This window comes from Nilaparvata lugens, chromosome 8, assembly GCF_014356525.2.
Source record: "Nilaparvata lugens isolate BPH chromosome 8, ASM1435652v1, whole genome shotgun sequence".
Classification (NCBI taxonomy): Eukaryota; Metazoa; Arthropoda; class Insecta; order Hemiptera; family Delphacidae; genus Nilaparvata; species Nilaparvata lugens.
The window spans coordinates 37,205,277-37,225,349 of NC_052511.1; the positions used below are offsets into that span (position 1 = coordinate 37,205,277).

The window sequence follows — 20,073 nt, forward strand, 5'->3', positions numbered from 1 at the left end:
CAATTTTTCTTTCACTGGCATATATTCAAATTTGTCCTGTCGAGTCAAATCATTCTCAATAACGTCAAAATATTCTCAGCACTTCCTTTCAAACAAAACCGCAAGTATAATAAATTATCTTTTTCATCCCAACCGTTCGCTAAGGCAACCTTTTCAAAATAGTTGAAAAAATCATCAATGTCAAATTCTTCATCTTTTCCATCAAAAAATTTCGGTAATAGTAACGGTCTAAGTTTTTCCATTGTTAATCTGTTCCAATCCAATTCTATTCAATAATAAATAATAAATTTCCAATTAATCTGGTTTCAATAATCATAAATTCTCCATATCTCAAATATCGATATCTCTCCAATAATAATAAATTTATCCTATTCAATCATATCTTAATAATCATTAATTTCTCATTCATCATAAATATCTAATTCTTTCTAATAAGAATTGATAATAAATCTTGCAATCGTACAAAATCTTCAATTGTCATAGCTTTTGCAATTCAAAATCAATAATAATCGTAAATCTTCCAATATCGTGAATCTCAAAATTAATCTGTTCAATTATAATCATCATTCTCCATCCGTTAAAATCCATTATTAGTAATCAATTATTGTTCCACAAATTCAATAAATCCTCGAAATTCATCCTACTAACTGTTTCTAGAGCCCCGTAAGGTTTAAACTCAACTACTTCACCCATAATTTCACTGAAATAAAAACATATATTATTTAATAATGAAAAATGCAACCACAAAAATTGAATCTTCAATGAGGTAACCGGAAAAGTCCAAATTTTAAAAGCTGGATTAAAAACCTTGAGCCTCCACCAATTATGTAAACACGATGTGGATGGCAGGATAAACCTCCACCAATTATGTAAGCAATATGTGCCTATACCGAGTATGTAAAGGTGGGGAAATGAAAACAAGAAATGATCGTACTGGTTTTGATAATTAAAACAAAACAATAAATTATTTGTACAAAAAAATTAGAATTATAATTATAAATTATGAAATAACAATAAATAGATATACAGTTATAATTAATAAATGAATAAAACATAGATGTATATAAGACATTTAAATCTCTCAACCAATGGATCATTCCTAGATTTATGAAATAAAATTTCAGTTTCCCATAAGAAAAAGAGCCAAATTGATTCATTTTATTTTATAAACTGTGAGTTGCTGGGTCATACGATCTCCTTCAAACGAAAAAGGAATTAGAGATAAATTCTTTGACAGTCAAAAATGTGATAGGAATAATTGATATCTAATTGTAAATACCAGTAAATGAAGTAGTCAAAGTATTAACAAAATACAATGTACTTCCTTCCCAAAGTTCTTTGCTGGAAGTTCACCACTTGTGTGAGAGATCGCCCCACTGAAGGATAGTCCAATACAGGTATATTGATTGCACTCCCTAAATATATAGCCTAACCAACCCTTGAATAACGAAATGTCAGAGCTAGAAAGACAGCAGAAGAAAAGGCATTCTCCACTATTGTCTATTATTAGTAGCATTCCTCTACTAAAAATAACAGTCAAGAGTTTTGGTTTGTCAATATTCCCAGATGGGTGATGATGTTTCTACAAAATTAGTCTTCATTTTTTTTTCTACGAGAGTGCGGTATTACTTAATCTCATTGGCTAACTTATTAATATTTTACTCCCAAGTATTGTGTATATAACTCTTATAAAGTGAGAGGATCGCCTAACATGGAGAAACCCAGAAATAAAGTATAGTTATATAAATATATAGTATAGTAAAAAGTATCAAGCTAATTAGTACATAATAAAGTTATCAAGTAACTCTGTAGAAGTAAAAGAAAAGTCTTTTAATTATATATGTAGATCATTTTTATAGTAGTGTTGATATATATATTTATCAAAATCCAATTGAACTTAGCAATTGTGAAAGTATAATGAGGTCATTGCATTATCTCTACTCGCTTTTAGGTTTAATTATACATTTTGTAGTAGCATGCAATTGGATGTTATACTTTTACTCTGATTGATTATATTAATATGAGTTTGTATGAAAACGACCATGAAATTGTCAAAAAATTGACAATTTCTTAGTCTTTCTCATTCAACATGAATAATCACCACAATATCAACTTCTCAACTACACAAAAAGAAAAAAATAATTATTAGTATTTAGAATAAATTCTAGTTTAGTATTCAAGAATGAATATTCAAAAAATTGTTCGTTTGCAGTATCAACTTACAATATTCATCAATTTTTTGGTATTCAAATTCAGATTTGCAATAACGGTTCTTTTAGCTTTCTTCAAACCACTAGGCTAACCAATAACCATACCAAATCAAACTTGCAATAACTATCTCTGATTTCATTAGTCAGGTTTCCCAAGTCTGATCATGAGAAAGGAACCAGAAAAATTATTCATCAGCTCATACATAGTGTGAAAGGGTGAAACACACCTCAATGGAAATAGTGAATGACAGGTGTATAACGCTATACTTCCTGGAAGATATAATATCCGTAGAAAAGACAACATTCCTGCACTATTGTCTATTATTGGAAGCAATCCTCTATGTAAAAAGTACAGTCCCAAGTTTGGGTTTCACATTATTTAATTATTCATCAAATTATAGTTGAAATAACTTGTTCGAAAGTCTATGGGTGCATAAGTTTGTGGGTTTATACAATTCTTTGCAGTCTTATCTTGATATGTGATTGTGATTAAAATTAACTTGTGTTATTAGTACATAAGCTTATAATATGTTATGATCTGATCTCGAATAATTATTGTTCTATTATAGTTGAAATAACAGGTTGAAAGCTATGGTGTATATGTATGTGGGGTTTTATACAATTCTGTGCGGTTCAATCTTGTATTTTATGAATTGATTAAAATGAAATTGTGTTATTAGTACGTAAGCTAATAGTGTGTTTGATCTAATGTTTTCGAATAATTATTCTTGTATTATACTCATTCAGAGAAGATTACAGGAGAACTGACAGTTCGAGAGACAGTTCTGATGTTTTTCAGCAACCGTTCTTGTAGGATTTTGTTTCTTTTTATAGGAATAATGATTCATGATTATTGAATATTATTCTAATCAATTTCAATTTTCACATTCTATTAGTTTGTTTAACCCTGGAGAGGTCGCGCAAGTAAAAATCACATGAGGGGTCGCGCTGGGTGGATTAGACCAGGTGCAGTAATATGTGACAGAGTATGATAAATTTGAGATTCTATTGTTGGATTTTCTAGTCTTTCTTGTTCACTCACGTCTTTCCTCTTTTTAACACATTCTTAAAGTTTCAAAACTTGTTCCTCTTCCATTTCATTCATGTTTGAGTAGTAAAAGTAGCACACACAAGGAGTCACGCTGGTTGGATTCGACCCATATGTGGAAAACGCGACAGGTCGCACTGGGTGGATTCGACCCAAATGTGGAAAACGCGACAGGTCGCACTGGGTGGATTCGACCCAAATGTGGAAAACGCGACAGGTCGCACTGGTGGATTCGACCCATATGTGGAAAACGCGACAGGCCGCACAGGGTGGTTTGACCCGTATACAGATAACGTGAAAAGTCGCGCTGGGTGTATTCGACCAGTTGTTGTTGAAAAGCGTGTGTGATAGTGACTGGGACAATGGAAATAAGGCACCAACCACATCACTGTCTAGTGGAAGAGTCCATTTGAAGGTACTTAGGAGGGGGGATGCATACTTTTCATGAGTGCAAAGAAATGACCTAGATCAGTTATGACTGGGTGCAAAAGACCAGGCGCGATCCTTCCCGGGTTAAGTGTTCATATATGAACACTCAATGATTTGATTTGATGATTTGATCTACTTATGATTTGTGATATTATTGTGATTATGCTTCTGTTCAATTAGGTCTGAACTAATCAACTTGCATTCAAAAATAAAAGGAACCCAATTTATATTAATAATTTTTTTTCATTCAAATTTCTTTATATGGAGAAAATAAAGAAATTTTCAACCAAATGATTTTTTAATCTAAGTATCGAAGTTTATTTACATTTCTAAGACCTTACAAGTAGTTTACTGTTGATGTTTACAATTTTCCAAAATTGAATCTTCTCCTGTGGAGGGTACGGTACAGTAATGTAAGAAGTGAGCTGTGTTTTGTTTTAATAATTTTTATTCCTCCACAATCAAGTTTAAAAGACTAGATTCTAGAAATATTGAAAAGATTTTTTCCAAGAATTTCTATAACATTGGCTTTCAAGCAAAGCCAAGAGTTTGGAAAAAACGAAAGAATAGTATACTGTAATATAGTAACCAGTCTAATTCAGTATAGCCCTACGTGATGTTCTCTTGTACGCTTCACTATGAAACTACTCTCCAAATAGTTTCCAGCATTAGCATACATGATATAGCATAACATTTCCATGATGGAAATCTCAAAAATAATATTTTTGATCATGAAAAACAGATGTCAGAAAACGTTTTTCCGTCTTTTACAACTTAATAACTGGATAAAATTTGTGTTATAGGGGTGGATGCACATATCGAAAATATAGAAAGGAAGGTTTTCCAAAAATGTTTGAGCAAAAGACGGTAAATATCTTGGAGATTATCAAAATACAAGCGATATAAAAAGGACCATGAAACTTTTTGTTGTCATCTTGTTTTCAAGGTGTTTGCCTGTGATTTCGACTTGAGTTCTAGACTTGTTTGTTGCTTTTTGCAGAGACAAAAGAATAGAAGAAGTATTAATATGTTCTCTTTGCTTCTAGACTAGACAGACTTTTCAACAATCGATTGGTTATGGCATCTGCCTTTGTATTTGCATTTCTATTCACTCACTCACTCTCTCACCTAGCGCTCTCGCTTCTCACACTGTACTGTTTTTAGCAGAGAGTATAGAATGTTAAGATTCTATCCTCACTGGTTTTCAGCCCTTGCCTGGCTAATGGGATGGGCTTCCAGAGCTGACATCGGCCGCCTCTTAAGAGCTTGTTCACATGACAGCGATTTACGCTCGATTGGCAAATCGCTCGGTTTGCCAGCCTCGTACACATGACAGCGATTCATGAGCGGTTTGCGCTCGCTTATGATAAATAATAACTAGGTACAACATCTATGTACTCAATCTTGATATCTCAATCGATGTACTTACTCTTAAACATATATTACTGCTCTGATTGAAACCGCTCGGTTGACTGAAGACATGTGTTTGCTCTCATGCCTGCTCTAGTATATCGAGCCGCCCGGCAACCGAGCGGTTGTAGTCTGACTACAACCGCCGCGATTCGCCGGCGACTACTAAAACCGAGCGATGCATGTGTACGGCACCATGTGTTTCCCTATACCTGGCAATCGCTCGGTTTGTCAACCGCGCGACAACCGAACGAAATCGCTGTCATGTGAACAGGCTCTAAGAGAAATGCCAAACGTCGACTTGAATCTTAGACCTCACTTCGCTCGGTCAACAACTAGTGTTCGGAAATTCACATTGCACTTTCTCCATAAAGAGTGTTACTGTGAACTTTAATTATGGACATGTATTGCTTGCATTCGGGGTAGGACAATAGTTGACTTTGAAGTATTAGTTTCTCATTTACAACTGAGACCGACTCCTGGTGACAAATGATTTTGTCGGAGAAGGCTTATTTGTTGAAATTGTGCTAGGCCCTGAGGTCTGCGGATTTTTTATCTGATCAATAATGTGATCCTAATTCTAGTGGTTGAGGGTCTTGGAATTAAAAAACATAGATATGCGGTTGACTGACTGCTCTTATAATAATGAGAAAATATAGAGAATATTACAAAAACATCTTTACATGGATGATAGAATAATCAATCTGTCTTTAAGAGACCGAATACACATGTCTTTAAGAGACCAAGTATAATACGTCTTTAAGAGACCAAATATACGTCTTTAAGAGACCAGATATAATACGTCTTTAAGAGACCAAATACTCATGTCTTTAAGAGACCAAATTTATGGGGGCACATCTGATGTTGTAGTGGGTGGTATCAAGTACTTATCTAAGATCTGTCATCCTCGAGTCCGGTGTCCAAAGGGTGATGGATGAGGATGAAGGGTGATGGCCTCCAGGCATCAGGCTAGTGGCGTCAGATCGAAGATCGTTTCAGCCCCGCACGGCAAGTCAGATGTCCGATATCACCGGCCATCTCGGTCAGCGAATTCGTAAGCCCTCGTTGACAGCAAGGCATATTTACAGCACGATCCTCGAATGAGTATTCAAGAATACACCACACACACACACACAAAAAAAACCCTAAATGGGTTTTCGACTGTCACTATCCATAGCCTACAATAATAATAAAGTGCAGCAGTCAACCGCTCTGAATGGAAATAACTATGCCATTATAATTCAATAAAAGGATTAGCGATTTCAAAACTGATGGGATAAATGATTCCCAATAATATAATTTTAGTCTCCGAGAGAGAATAAGAAACTGTCTGGAAAAGACATTATTGAATCAGGTCAATAAATAATTAAGCTCAGAAAACATGTCTGTACTCTACAGAAGATAAAAGCGGTCTCCTGTTAGGTCTCCAAGTCAACCGAATCAGGCTCAAAAATAGGTATCAGGGCTGGCAATATTATCCAAAGAAAATTACAAAATTACAAAGGACGTGGTGGGGACGACAATAATTCCCTCAATAGAACGAGAAAGGAATACAACTAACAAAGACAGAATACAGGAAAATTCCCTCAATCAAAGTAGAAGACTCAGCAATAGAATGGACGTTCAACTGATTTTCTATGATGATTTTGCGTTTACAACAATTCTAAGTACTCTAGGAAAACGTTTGAAAACAATAGAGGAAATATCTTAATTTAATTACGTAATGTGCGGAATGACATCATGAAATTACTCCGATACCGTGAGAAAATCACAACGTTAATCCAGCACTCTAATAAAATATTATCTTGGAAAAGTTATAATTTCGAAAAAATAAATAAATTTTGGCACAAAACTTCACGAACAAACATTAATGTAATCTATCCAAACACTCAACCTATTTAGACACCTGTCAAAGTAGGTAGGTAGGCTACTCCTCCATCCATCTATTTGGCACAACTAATACTATCTGAAGAGGAAGCTCTTCAGCAGAACTTGAAGTAGTTTCACTCCACACCAAACATGAAACGGACGCTATATAACTTGAGAACGGACGTTGAGTGTCTATTATATTATATCGAACAGTTTCTCGTTTTTCCCGCCGCCTCGGAAATGTATGGCGGACACGTGACATAACTTTGTCCATTTGGCGGGAACTTTGCTATATTGTGAGTGTAAGATTCATATTGAACTGTCACTATTAATTGAATAGGAAACGTAGTATAGAGTTCACTGCTTATGGGAGACTAGTGACGCTATTTTGTTCATTTGGTAGGAACTTTGCTTATAGTAAGATCCACTTCAAAATGACAGCATTGGTAGAATGAGAAAGCAATGGTGTTAACTATGAGGAAAGCTGACAAAAATTTCTTCATTTATTCATGCATTTAAAATTAATTAAAGGATATTCATTCATGCTTGCAAACGTGGAGTATTGTATACTTCCAGAAAGAAGTATTTTTATTCCAATTCACAAATTTTTCTTAATAAAAATTCTTTTCTATAATTTGACATAATTATCACAAGGCTTAATAGCATTCACACGTTGTGAGCTTTAAAAATTATAAATTTGTATTAATACTGAACATGGACTTCAAGTCAATTCAGAATTCTACAATTAAAACCGTGTTCAGTCTGTAGATTAACATGACACACTTTAATCAATGTGCAAATAATAATTAATAAAATTAACAATTCAATGATCTCAGGATTTTATTAGTTCGTGCCGTGCATGGAAGTAATCTTCCTACATAAATCAAATAAATTCATAAAACGTTCTTATAGACTATATGATAGCACTCAACATGTTGCAAATTTTTTAAACTTGAATTAATTTATATAGCGCTTGATCAATTCCCAATTCACTATTAGAAGCTGGCTAATGAGCTCATTAGAACTAACACTCACAGTAATGATGTTCTTGAAGGTCTTGTAGAGTGAATTAATTATTTCCAATAATTAATTATGCAGGTCCTTTTCATCTCTGCTGGGCTCGCGAGTGGTCCAGATTTCTTATAAATTTCTCTCAGTATTAAAAATGTTATGGGAACGGATCACAATTAGGAACTCTTTAGCAACACTGAGTTCACAGATAATCAAACATTAATTACAAATATTTTACATTTAAAAAAAGGATTGGCTTGATGATTTAAAATTCAATAGAAAGTAAGGACCCTAATCTCCATGTGCATCCTCACAGATCGGGATCACAAGCCAAAGAGAAATGATTTTCAGAAAAATTTCATCTCTTCCTTGAACGATTTGTAAGCTTCCTTCTGATTGGCTTTCTAATTTTAGTAAGACTCAATGCAATTGTTTACTTCAGATTCAGGGTTCTCCAACTTTGTTATAGAAAGATAAATAAAAAGTTTTATATAAATAAATGGAGTGATTGTCTCAGATTATTCCAATGAATAAATCTTGATATACAATACTATAAAGCAGTGTACATTTATTTTTTATATGAGCTTGGTTTTACAGCACGATCCTCGAATGAGTATTCAAGAATACACACACACACACACAAAAAACCCTTAAATGGGTTTTCGACTGTCACTAATCCATAGCCTACAATAATAATAAAGTGCAGCAGTCAACCGCTCTGAATGGAAATTAACTATTCCATTAATAATTAATAAAAGGATTAGCGATTTCAAAACTGATGGGATAAATGATCCCAATAATATAATTTCAGTCTCCAAGAGAGAATAAAAACGTCTGGAAAAGACATTATTGATCAGGTCAATATAATTAAGCTCAGAAAACATGTCTGTACTCTACAGAAGATAAAAGCGGTCTCCTGTTCAGGTCTCCAAGTCGACCGAATCAGGCTCAAAATAGGTATCAGGGCTGGCAATATATCCAAAAGAAAATTACCAAATTACAAAGGATGGTGGGGACGACAATAATTTCCCTCAATAGAACGAGAAAGGAATACAACTAACAAAGACAGAATACAGCAAAATTCCCTCGATAAAAAGTAGAAGACTCAGCAATAGAATGGACGTTCGACTGATTTTTTATGATGATTTGCGTTTAAAACAATTCTAAGTACTTAGGAAAACGTTTGAAAACAATAGAGGAAATACAGAATTTAATACGTAATGTGCGGAATGACATCATGAATTACTCCGATACCGTGAGAAAATCACAACGTTAATCCAGCACTCTAATAAAATTTTATCTTGGAAAAGTTATAATTTCGAAAAAAATAAATAAATTTTGGCACAAAATTCACGAAACAAACATTAAGTAATCTATCCAAACACTCAACCTATTTAGACACCTGTCAAAGTAGGTAGGTAGGCTACTCCTCCATCCATCTATTTGGCACAACTAATACAATCTGAAGAGGAAGCTCTTCAGCAGAACTTGAAGTAGTTTCACTCCACACCAAACTTGAAACGGACGCTATATAACTTGAGAACGGACGTTGAGTGTCTATTATATTATATCGAAAGTTTCTCGTTTTTTCCCGCCGCCTCGGAAATGTATGGCGGACACGTGACGTAACTTTGTCATTTGGCGGGAACTTTGCTATATTGTGAGTGTAAGATTCATATTGAACTGTCACTATTAATGAATAAGAAACGTAGTATAGAGTTCACTGCTTATGGGAGACTAGTGACGCTATTTTGTTCATTTGGTAGGAACTTTGCTTATAGTAAGATCCACTTCAAAATGACAGCATTGGTAGAATGAGAAAGCAATGGGGTTAACTATGAGGAAAGCTGACAAAAATGTCTTCATTTATTTATGCATTTAAATAATTAAAGTGATATTCCTTCCTGCTTGCAAACGTGGAGTATTGTATACTTCCAGAAAGAAGTATTCTATTCCAATTCACAAATTTCTTCCTAATAAAATATACCAGTATTTATTTTATTAATCTTCTATTAATTATTTTTTTAATTTATTGAGCTGTGTGTTTTTGTTTTTCTTATGATTCTGATTGTAAATATTGCGAGTTTGAATAATAAAATTTGTATTTTATTTATTGTTAGTATTATTTTTTTTTGAAAACTGAAGTGAATCTAAGTACAGGGTGCGGTAGCGAAACTTTACTTTTTTAAAGTAAATAAAACTCTTTGTACGAATCAAATAGTTTGTATTTATTTTTTGTAATGTAGTCACATATATAAAGTTTTGTTTCAATCAGTTTTGAATATCGTATCAGGTAGGTGACGTCCCCCATATTCTCCATACACTGAGCAAACCGATTTCAGGCGTTTGTCATGACTCCTGCCAGCATTGCAGGCGTTATGTTAACAATTTCTTCCCTGATATTGGTCTTCAAATCTTGTAGGGTCATTGGATGGAGAATATAAACAAGGGATTTCAAAAACCTCCATAGAAAAAATCACAAGGTTTCAAATTGGGAGATCGGGCTGCTGGCCACTCCAAATCGATACTAATTGAGAGGAAAAGGTTTCCCTCAATGAAGTCACGTTCAGAGAGTTCCTGTACAATTGCCATCTTGTATGGATGGGAATTGTGAACAAGGTAAAAATCGCCATGATGATTGCCAACCTCCGAAATGGAGACGGTACTTAGAGAAGAAGAAGATGGATGGGAATGAAGATCATCATGAAAAATTCGTCTCACAGAACGATCGGAAAGTCCAAGAGCAGACGTATGTTTGCTCGCAGAACGTTGTGGTGATCGCATCATTGGAATGTTTTCAGCCAATGGGCTGAGCGACTTCAGTTCATCATCTTGTCGCACTTGCAGCAAGAACGCAAGTCGCACTTGCACTTTGTCTGAACGTAGTGATCCGTGTAACAATATTGATTTTCGGTCCAAAGAGGCTGAATTAGAGTGATTTTGAAATGCGCGCTGGGTTGTGATCACAGAAAATCTGCTCGAAAAAAATAAGTCTCAACGGCAAATGCGCGCTTCTCATTGGTCAATGCATGATGGTGAATGAACATGTCAGGAAGAAAACTTTATGTTCTGACCTCTCTAATGAGACCAATTACGCTCTTCTACGACATCAGCTGACTGGTTGGCGTTCACTTTAAAAAAGGAAGTTTTGCTGCCGCACCCGCTATAGTGGAATTTATTTCAATCTGCCAGCATCAGTTGACAAAGCTGCCCAATAATTATCTATCAGCAATTGGAGAGAAATTTATTGTGTTATTCCATCTTTTTACTATGATAATTTGAATTCAATCTCATATTAGTTAATTATTTATCCATACATTCATAGATAGAATATCATTCTTAACCCATAAACTATTGGGAAAGGTAAGATAGCAACCATCAATCTGTCAGCATTGGTAGAATGGGAAGTATTTGTGGCGAATCATATGATTGCCACCGCCATCTGTCATGTTTTCAACTGATATAGTTTGTTTATCACTTGTAACAGTTTTTTCTTCATATTTATCAAAAGTTCAATGTTGTCATTCGAACATTAAAATTAATTCATCATTCATTTAGTTCCATTTAATCAATTCCAACATAGGAATCATCAAATTAAATTCCTATATTGTTGACCCCGACGTGATTTTAACCCGACGTGATCAACCGCAAGCATTTTTACAGTTATTTCATGTGAGTAAAAGTTAGGTACCTAAAAATTACCTAGTTACTCAAGTTATCCACCACGATGGATTTGAACAAATTTATGTTTAATGTGAATAGTTCACAATATTACAGAATCAATTGGATAACTTTTGCCGAGAATTTAAAACTCTGAAAAAATAATTTTTTAAAACTATTTATTAACCTATAAAAAGATAAAATGTTGCATTGAACACTTTCAAGTTTCAATTTTTACAAAAATGAAAATTACACTTTTGAAGAATGAATCAAGTAATGAGCAACATAATAAAAAGAAGACACTTTTTGAATACCGCCAAACATCTGGACTGAGAGAGCAGGATGAAACACTTGGTTCTAAACACTCAGTTGTAGAATGCTTATAACTGGTTGAAGGCGTATGGCAACCTTTTGCTTTCTCTTCAAAAAAATTATCTTTGAAAGAAAGTTGCTGGTACAGCATTTTCGCCACCTCTTAAGCTGCGTACACATATACGCGCCTCCAACCCGCACCGAGCACGCTCCGCCCTCGTACCGCCCTCGTTCCTCCATCGTACCGCAGTCGCTCCGCCCCCGCTCTGCAGTCGCACCCATCATGAACGTTACGGGAGATGTTAGCTCTTCTCGCGTTCCACTCTTGCTCGCCGGTCGATCATCAATCGCTCTGCTGGAGTGACGTTCGGTTGCGGAGCAGAGCGAAAGTCTGTACGCACCTTTAAAGGACATCCCTTCACTATCTTCCCAGACCACAAGCTCTAGTCTATGCTTCCCACCCAATCAACTCCACACAAACTCAACCAATCAACTTCTACCAATTCAACTCAACCAATTATCATTCGACACTGAGTTCTTCTTCTTCTTCTTCTTCTTCTTCTTCCTCTTTTCATATTCTTGTCTCTTGCCAATAATATTGTCAATTACTTTCTGCTGATTATTTGCTATGATTAAATTATTTCTTCCTTCTCTATTTGCTTCTAGGCTCTAGCAACCTCATTTCTTTGTTACAGTATTTTTTCATCAAGTGAATTCGTTCAACTCTATTTGTTTGCACCTTTAATTACTTTCTCCCCTTCTTATCTTCTACATTTACCTTTAATGAGTCCAAGTCTCAACTTGAATAGGACCCGTTTTTTCTGCTAATCCTTCTTCTTATCTGAATCATTCTCCTCTTCCTTCTTCTAATACTTTATCATCGTATTCTCCCCATTCTTTTTCTCCTACTCTTTTTCCTCCACTTTATCTACTTCCTCCTCCTTCTCCTCCTCCACACTCTCTTCGTACTTCTCCCTTACCACCTTTTCCTCCTCCTACTCTTTTTCTGCTGTTCTGAAAACCTTCACTCTCTCACACTCATCCTCCTGTTTATACTTCTCCTCCTACTCCTCTACCTTCTTCTTCACCACCACCACCCACTTCTCCTTATCCCCCTTCTATTATTCCATTATTCTATTTTTCCATTCTTCTATATTATTCTATTATTCCATTCAACTGAGACAGCTCTGCTTCGTGTCACTGATGATATAAGGTTAGCTATGGACCAAAGAAAATGCACCATCCTCACCCTATTTGATTTTTCTAAAGCATCGTATACTGTTGATCATACAGTCCTTCTGAATAATTGGCTATCCTTGGTTTCAGTCACAACTCGTTAGTTTGGTTTAAATCCTATCTATTAGGTAGGAAACAATGTGTATCTGTCGGTGACAAAAAGTCAACTTGAAAAACGTTATGCATGGAGTACCACAAGGTTCATTTTAGGCCCTCTCCTCTTCACTTTGTATGCTAATGACCTTTCTTCCATTATCAAATTCTCCAGTTTCCAACTTATGCAGACGACCTTCAAATCTATTTGAGCTGTCCCATAACAAAAATTAATGAAACAGTTGGAATAATGAATCAGGATATCAATTCGATAGTGGATGGACAAAGAAAAATGGCCTTAAGCTTAATCCCATCAAACACAACCCATATAATTGGATATTCTCGTCTTATAAACAATATTGACCTTGAATCGATTCACAAAATTAGTGTAGACGGTAATGACATTCCTTACTGTAGCTCAGTTAAAAATTTAGGCATTATTATGAATAATACTCTTGACTGTCAGAACAAGTGAACAAAACTTGTAAAAAGGTATTCTCAGCCATGCATGCATTGAAGAAAATGCACGATATCCTCCCTAGAAACATTAAATTATTATTGGTTCAATCTCTCATCTTCCCACATTTAATGTATTGTAATTCTGTTCTTACGATATGCAAGTCACTTGAATGTAAACTACAGCGTTGCCAAAATTATTGTCTACGTTTCGTCTACTCTCTCCAACGCCATGATCATATCACCCCAGCCCACATTGCTAGTTCAACATTGAAGCTTCCCGATCAGAGGCTTTTTCGAATAGTCAAGCTTGTTAGAGATATCTGAAATACGGTAATCCGAACTATTTTAAAGATGATTTCAAATTTGTCTCTGAGGTAGGAGGATAGATGCTTCACATACTAGAACCGGAGAAAGTACTTAAGGATACCCATCATCGAACTACTATTTTTACAAAATCCTTCTTAGTCAGTGCCTGTCGTGCATGGAATACACTTCCTGTTTCTATCAGGTCTATCGAGAGCCGAGCGAGCTTCAACCTGACTTTAAAAAACTATTTTGGAACAAATGACTGAAACTGTCCGCCCTAGAACGATCACATGACAACCATCCCTCACCCATTCCACCAATATAAACCTTTAAACCATGTTATAGAACGAATTGTATATTATATATTATATAAACTCATGTTATTTCAATTATCCACTGCATACTGCTGTATATTACTGAAATTTGATAACTCTGATCTACTTTCAGCCTACTTCATTTTATTAATCAATTATTTGATCTTATCTACCTATATAATTATTTTACTTTATCAATTTTCTGTTTTTTTTTTCTCAATATTCTATTGATTAAAACTTTTACAATATTTCCATTAATAATAATCCTTAGTTTTAATAACGAAATCAACGTTTGGTAGAGAGTTAGTGGGGAGGATATTTTTAATATTCTTCCCAAAGAATGGACATTGATATGTCCAAAGCTCCGCCAATTTATGTAGATGCATAACAATATGATTATTATCTATGTATTATATTACAAATTGCTTTTTTCATATCATATACAGTTCAATAGTTATTTTCTTAGTCTATATTATGTAAATTCATCTATAATTTTGCTGTATTGTAAGCTATTGTATATAAGTGTATAAGCCAGTTATATTGTATTCTACATAAATAAAGTATCTCAATCAATCATCATCAATTATTCTGCTGTACTGCTGATTCTTCTGTTTCCCTCACTCTTCCTCTCTTTTGTTCTCCTTCTTCTTCCCCTCTTCTTCATCATCTTCTTCTTTTCTCCTCCTCCTCCTTCTCAACCTTCTACACCTCCACAATCACATACTAATCCTTCTCCTCCTCCTAATATTCTTTCTTCATCGCCTCTCCTCTTCCTCTAAATCCTAATCCTCACTCTATTTCTTCTCATCCCACTCCTCCTCCTCCTTAAACTATTTCTTCTTCCTCCAAATCCTAATCCTCACTCTCTTTCTTCTCATCCCACTCTTCCTCCACCTCTTCCTCATCTTCTTCATTTCTTCTTCTTCTCTTCCTCCACTTCTTTCAACACCTTCTCAACCACTTTCTTCTCCACCTCCTTCTGAGCCTCACATTTTATACTAATCTTCCTCTTCTCCTTCTTCTAATCCTCTTCTCCTTCTTTTACTCCTCTTCTCCTTCGTCTACTCCTCTTCTCCTTCTTCTACTCCTTTTCTCCTTGTTCTACCCGTCTTCTCCTACTTGTTCTTGCAAACTTCAACACCAATCCTCTTTTTCTTCTTCTTCTCTTCCTCCACTTCTTTCAACACCTTCTCCACCACTTTCTTCTCCACCACCTTCTGAGCCTCACATTTTATACTAATCTTCCTCTTCTCCTTCTTCTAATCGTCTTCTCCTTCTTCTACTCCTCTTCTCCTTCGTCTACTCCTCTTCTCCTTCTTCTACGCACTCCTTTTCTCCTTGTTCTACCCGTCTTCTCCTACTTGTTCTTGCAAACTTCAACACCAATCCTCTTTTTCTTCTTCTTTTCTTCCTCCCTTCTTTAACACCTTCTCCACCACTTTCTTCTCCACCTCCTTCTGAGCCTCACATTTTATACTAATCTTCCTCTTCTCCTTCTTCTAATCCTCTTCTCCTTCTTCTACTCCTCTTCTCCTTCGTCTACTCCTCTTCTCCATCTTCTACTCCTTTTCTCCTTGTTCTACCCTTCTTCTCCTACTTGTTCTTGCAAACTTCAACACCAATCCTCTTTTTAATCCTCATTCTTTTTCTCCTACTTTTCCTTCTCCTCAACCACATTCTCTTACTACTTTTCCCTCTCCACCTCCTCCTCCACCACTATTTCCACCTCCTACTCCCATCCTCGTCTTCTTCACCCAAACTTCAACACCAATCCCACACCACATGCTACTCAACTGAAACTGACAACTGCACACACATTGGCTGGCTACCGACTCGCTCAAACGAGCTGTGACACTAAGCGACTCGAATCGCATCAGTTTACCCACCAAATCAACTTATTCAAAGTTGGTGCACTGTCAGCGTCAATGCACTCTGTCGGACAACTGGCCAACTACAGCCGAGATCACATTGAACTGTCAGCATTACTTATGAATAACATCAATGCTTCCCATTCTACCAATGCTGACAGATTGAATGTTTGCTATTTCACCTTTCCCATTAATTTATAATGAGTTAAGAATGATATTGTATCTATGCATATACGAATACATAATGAAATAATATGAGATTAACTTCAAATTGTCATCGTAAAAAGTTGAAATAACACAATAAATTTCTCTCCAATTGCTGATAGATAATTATTGGCAACTTTGTCAACTAATGCTGGCAGATTGAAGTAAATTCCACTATGCCGGGTGCGGCAGCTAAACTTCCTTTTTTAAAGTGAAGGCTATCCAGTCAGCTGATGTCGTAGAAGAGCGAAATTGGTCTCATTAGAGGTCAGAAAATAAAGTTTTCTTCCCGACATGTTCATTCGCCATCATGCATTAGAACAATGAGAAGCGCGCATTTTCCGTTGAGACTTATTTTTCGAGCGGATGTTCCGTGATCACAACCCAGCGCGCATTTCGAAATCGCTTTAATTCAGCCCCTTTGGACCGGAAATCAATATTGTTACACGGATCACTACATTCAGACAAACTGCAAGTGCGACAAGACGATGAACTGAAGTCGCTCAGCCCATTGGCTGAAAACATTCCAATGATGCGATCACCACAACGTTCTGCGCGTAGAAAAAAGAACCAGGTGAAGAAGAAGAAGAAGAAGAATAAATTGTATCAGAAGAGGGAGAAAAAGAGTTAAAAACTATATGGGAGAAGTGAAAGGAGTAAATGAGTAGAATGCTGAAGGATATAACAATAAAATGAAGAAAAACTAGTAGGAGAAGAAGGATAAGAATTATAATAGGAAGAAGAATGAAACTGTAGGTGAAGAGGAATGAAAAAGAAGAAAAGGTAGTAGTCATTGCATAAGGTCTGTGCTGGTATTATGAGAGAGGACTTTTCTCTCTGTGAAACTTCCTTGTCCGGCTAATGGAAAGTTTTCTCTGAGATTTGGAGCGCTCACTGCTCTTTTCCACTTCAAACTGTCAGCAACCCTTATCAATGACACCAAAGCGCATTCCATTCAACTAATACTGGCAGTTTTGAGTGAATCTCACCGTTCTGAAATCAGCTTTAAAGTGTCAGCATTTGTTCTCAATAACTCCTATATGCTTGCCATTGAATCAATGCTGACATTTCAGAGTAAATTGCACTCTAATGACTTGGGATTGTTCGACCATCTTCACTTCACTGAACCTATTTGCTGGAGTTTCAACCTTGTCCACTCAATATGGTGTCCGTCTATATTTTCACTTTAACACTTTCCCAACTTCTATACTATAGTAGCATATAGCCACATGAGTGCATGCTCCTCTTTTTCTCCTTCTTCTTCTTCTTCTTCTTCTTCTCCTCCTCCTTTTCCTTCTTCTTCGTCTTCTTCTTCTTCTTCTTCTTCTCTTCTTCTTCTTCGCTTCTTCTTCTTCTTTTCTTATCCTTCTTCTAACATGTTTTTTTCTTTGTCTTCTTCCATCATCATCATCATCATCTCATCATCATTTTCCTCTTCTTTTTCTACACTATCTTTTTTCTTTGTCTTCTTCATCATCATCTTCTTCTTCATCCTTCTTCTCCTTTTTCTTTTCTTTCCTTCTTCTACACCATCTTTTTCTTTGTCTTCCTCTCATCATCATCATCGTATTCTTCTTCTTTTTCACCATCTTTCTTTTGTCTTATTCTCCATCATCGTCTTCCTCTTCTTCTTCTCCTTCTTCTTCTTCTTCTTCTTCTTCTTCTTCTTCTTTCTTCTTTTTCATCATCATTCTTATCATCCTCCTCTTCATCATATAATCATCATCATCTTCTTTTTTCTCTTCTTCTTCTTTTTTCTTCTTCTTCATCATTGTGTTCTTATTCTCCTCGGCTTGTTGTTCTCCTATTATCTTTTCTTTCTATTTCGTTTTACATTGTTGCGAATTGAAATCAGCTATTAAGAACATAGGTTTATTGACTTTGACAATATATATTGCTCTGAACGAAAGACTTGCAAAAATATCAAATAATTATTGTTGCAGATTACAATATATTACTGCGTGAGTCTACTGTTCACAGAACTACTAGTAATAGAAAGAAGAATAAAAGTTTAGGTGAAGAGGAATGGGAAGAAGAAAGGGTAGAAGTAATTGCATAAGGCCTGTGCAGGTATTATGAGAGAGGACTTTTTCTCTCTGTGAAACTGTCCTTGTCCGGCTAATGCAAAAGTTTTCCCTTGAGATTTGAAGCGCTCACCCCTCTATTCACTTCTAACTGTCAGCAACCCTTATCAATAACACCAAAGCACTCACCATTCAACCAAAACTGACAGCTTTTGAGTGAATCTTACCGTTCTGAAATCAGCTTTAAAGTGTCAGCATTTGTTCTCAATAACTCCTATATGCTTGCCATTGAATCAATGCTGACATTTCAGAGTAAATTGCACTCTAATGACTTGGGATTGGTTCGACCATCTTCACTTCACTGAACCTATTTGCTGGAGTTTCAACCTTGTCCACTCAATATGGTGTCCGTCTATATTTTCCACTTTTAACACTTTCCCCAACTTCTATACTATTAGTAGCATATAGCCACATGAGTGCATGCTCCTCTTTTTCTCCTTCTTCTTCTTCTTCTTCTTCTTCTCCTCCTTTTCCTTCTTCTCTTCTTCTTCTTCTTCTTCTTCTTCTTCTTCTTCTTCTTCTTCTTCTTCTTTTCTTATCCTTCTTCTACACCATGTTTTTCTTTGTCTTCTTCATCATCATCATCATCATCATCATTTTCCTCTTCTTTTTCTACACTATCTTTTTCTTTGTCTTCTTCATCATCATCTTCTTCTTCATCTTCTTCTCCTTTTTCTTTTCTTATCCTTCTTCTACACCATCTTTTTCTTGTCTTCCTCGCATCATCATCATCGTATTCTTCTTCTTTTTCTACACCATCTTTCTTTGTCTTATTCTTCATCATCGTCTCCTCTTCTTCTTCTCCTTCTTCTTCTTCTTCTCTTCTTCTTCTTCTTCTTCCTTTTCTTCTTTTCCATCATCATTATTATCATCCTCCTCTTCATCATTATAATCATCATCATCTTCTTTTTTCTTCTTCTTCTTCTTTTTTCTTCTTCTTCATCATTGTGTTCTTATTCTCCTCGGCTTGTGTTCTCCTATTATCTTTTCTTTCTATTTCGTTTCACATTGTTGCTGGAATTGAAATCAGGCTATTAAGAACATAGGGTTATTGACTTTGACAATATATTATTGCTCTGAACGAAAGACTTGCAAAAATATCAAAATAATTTATTGTTGCAGATTACAATATATTCTGGTTTGCACCCAATATTTTATTTTGATATTTTTGCAAGTCTTTCGTTCAGAGCAATAATATATTGTCAAAGTCAATAACCCTATGTTCTTAATAGCTGATTTCAATTCCGCACCAATGTAAAAACGAAATAAAAAGAAAAGATAATAGGAGAACACCAGCCGAGAGAATAAGAACACAATGATGAAGAAGAAGAAAAAAGAAGAAAAGAAGAAAAAGAAGATGATGATGATTATAATGATGAAGAGGAGGATGATAATAATGATGATGAAAAAGAAGAAAGAAGAAGAAGAAGAAGAAGAGAAGAAGAAGAAGAGAAGAAGAAGAGAAGACGATGATGAAGAATGACAAAGAAAAGATGTGTAAAAAAGAAAGAATACGATGATGAGATATGAGGAAGACAAAGACAAAGATGGTGTAGAAGA

The 20,073-nt window shown here is 35.5% G+C and overlaps 1 pseudogene; it reads right to left on the reverse strand.

The window, feature by feature from the left end:
* The window catches only part of LOC120352845, a 46,294-nt pseudogene that overhangs the window by 25,687 nt on the left and 534 nt on the right, over positions 1-20,073 (reverse strand).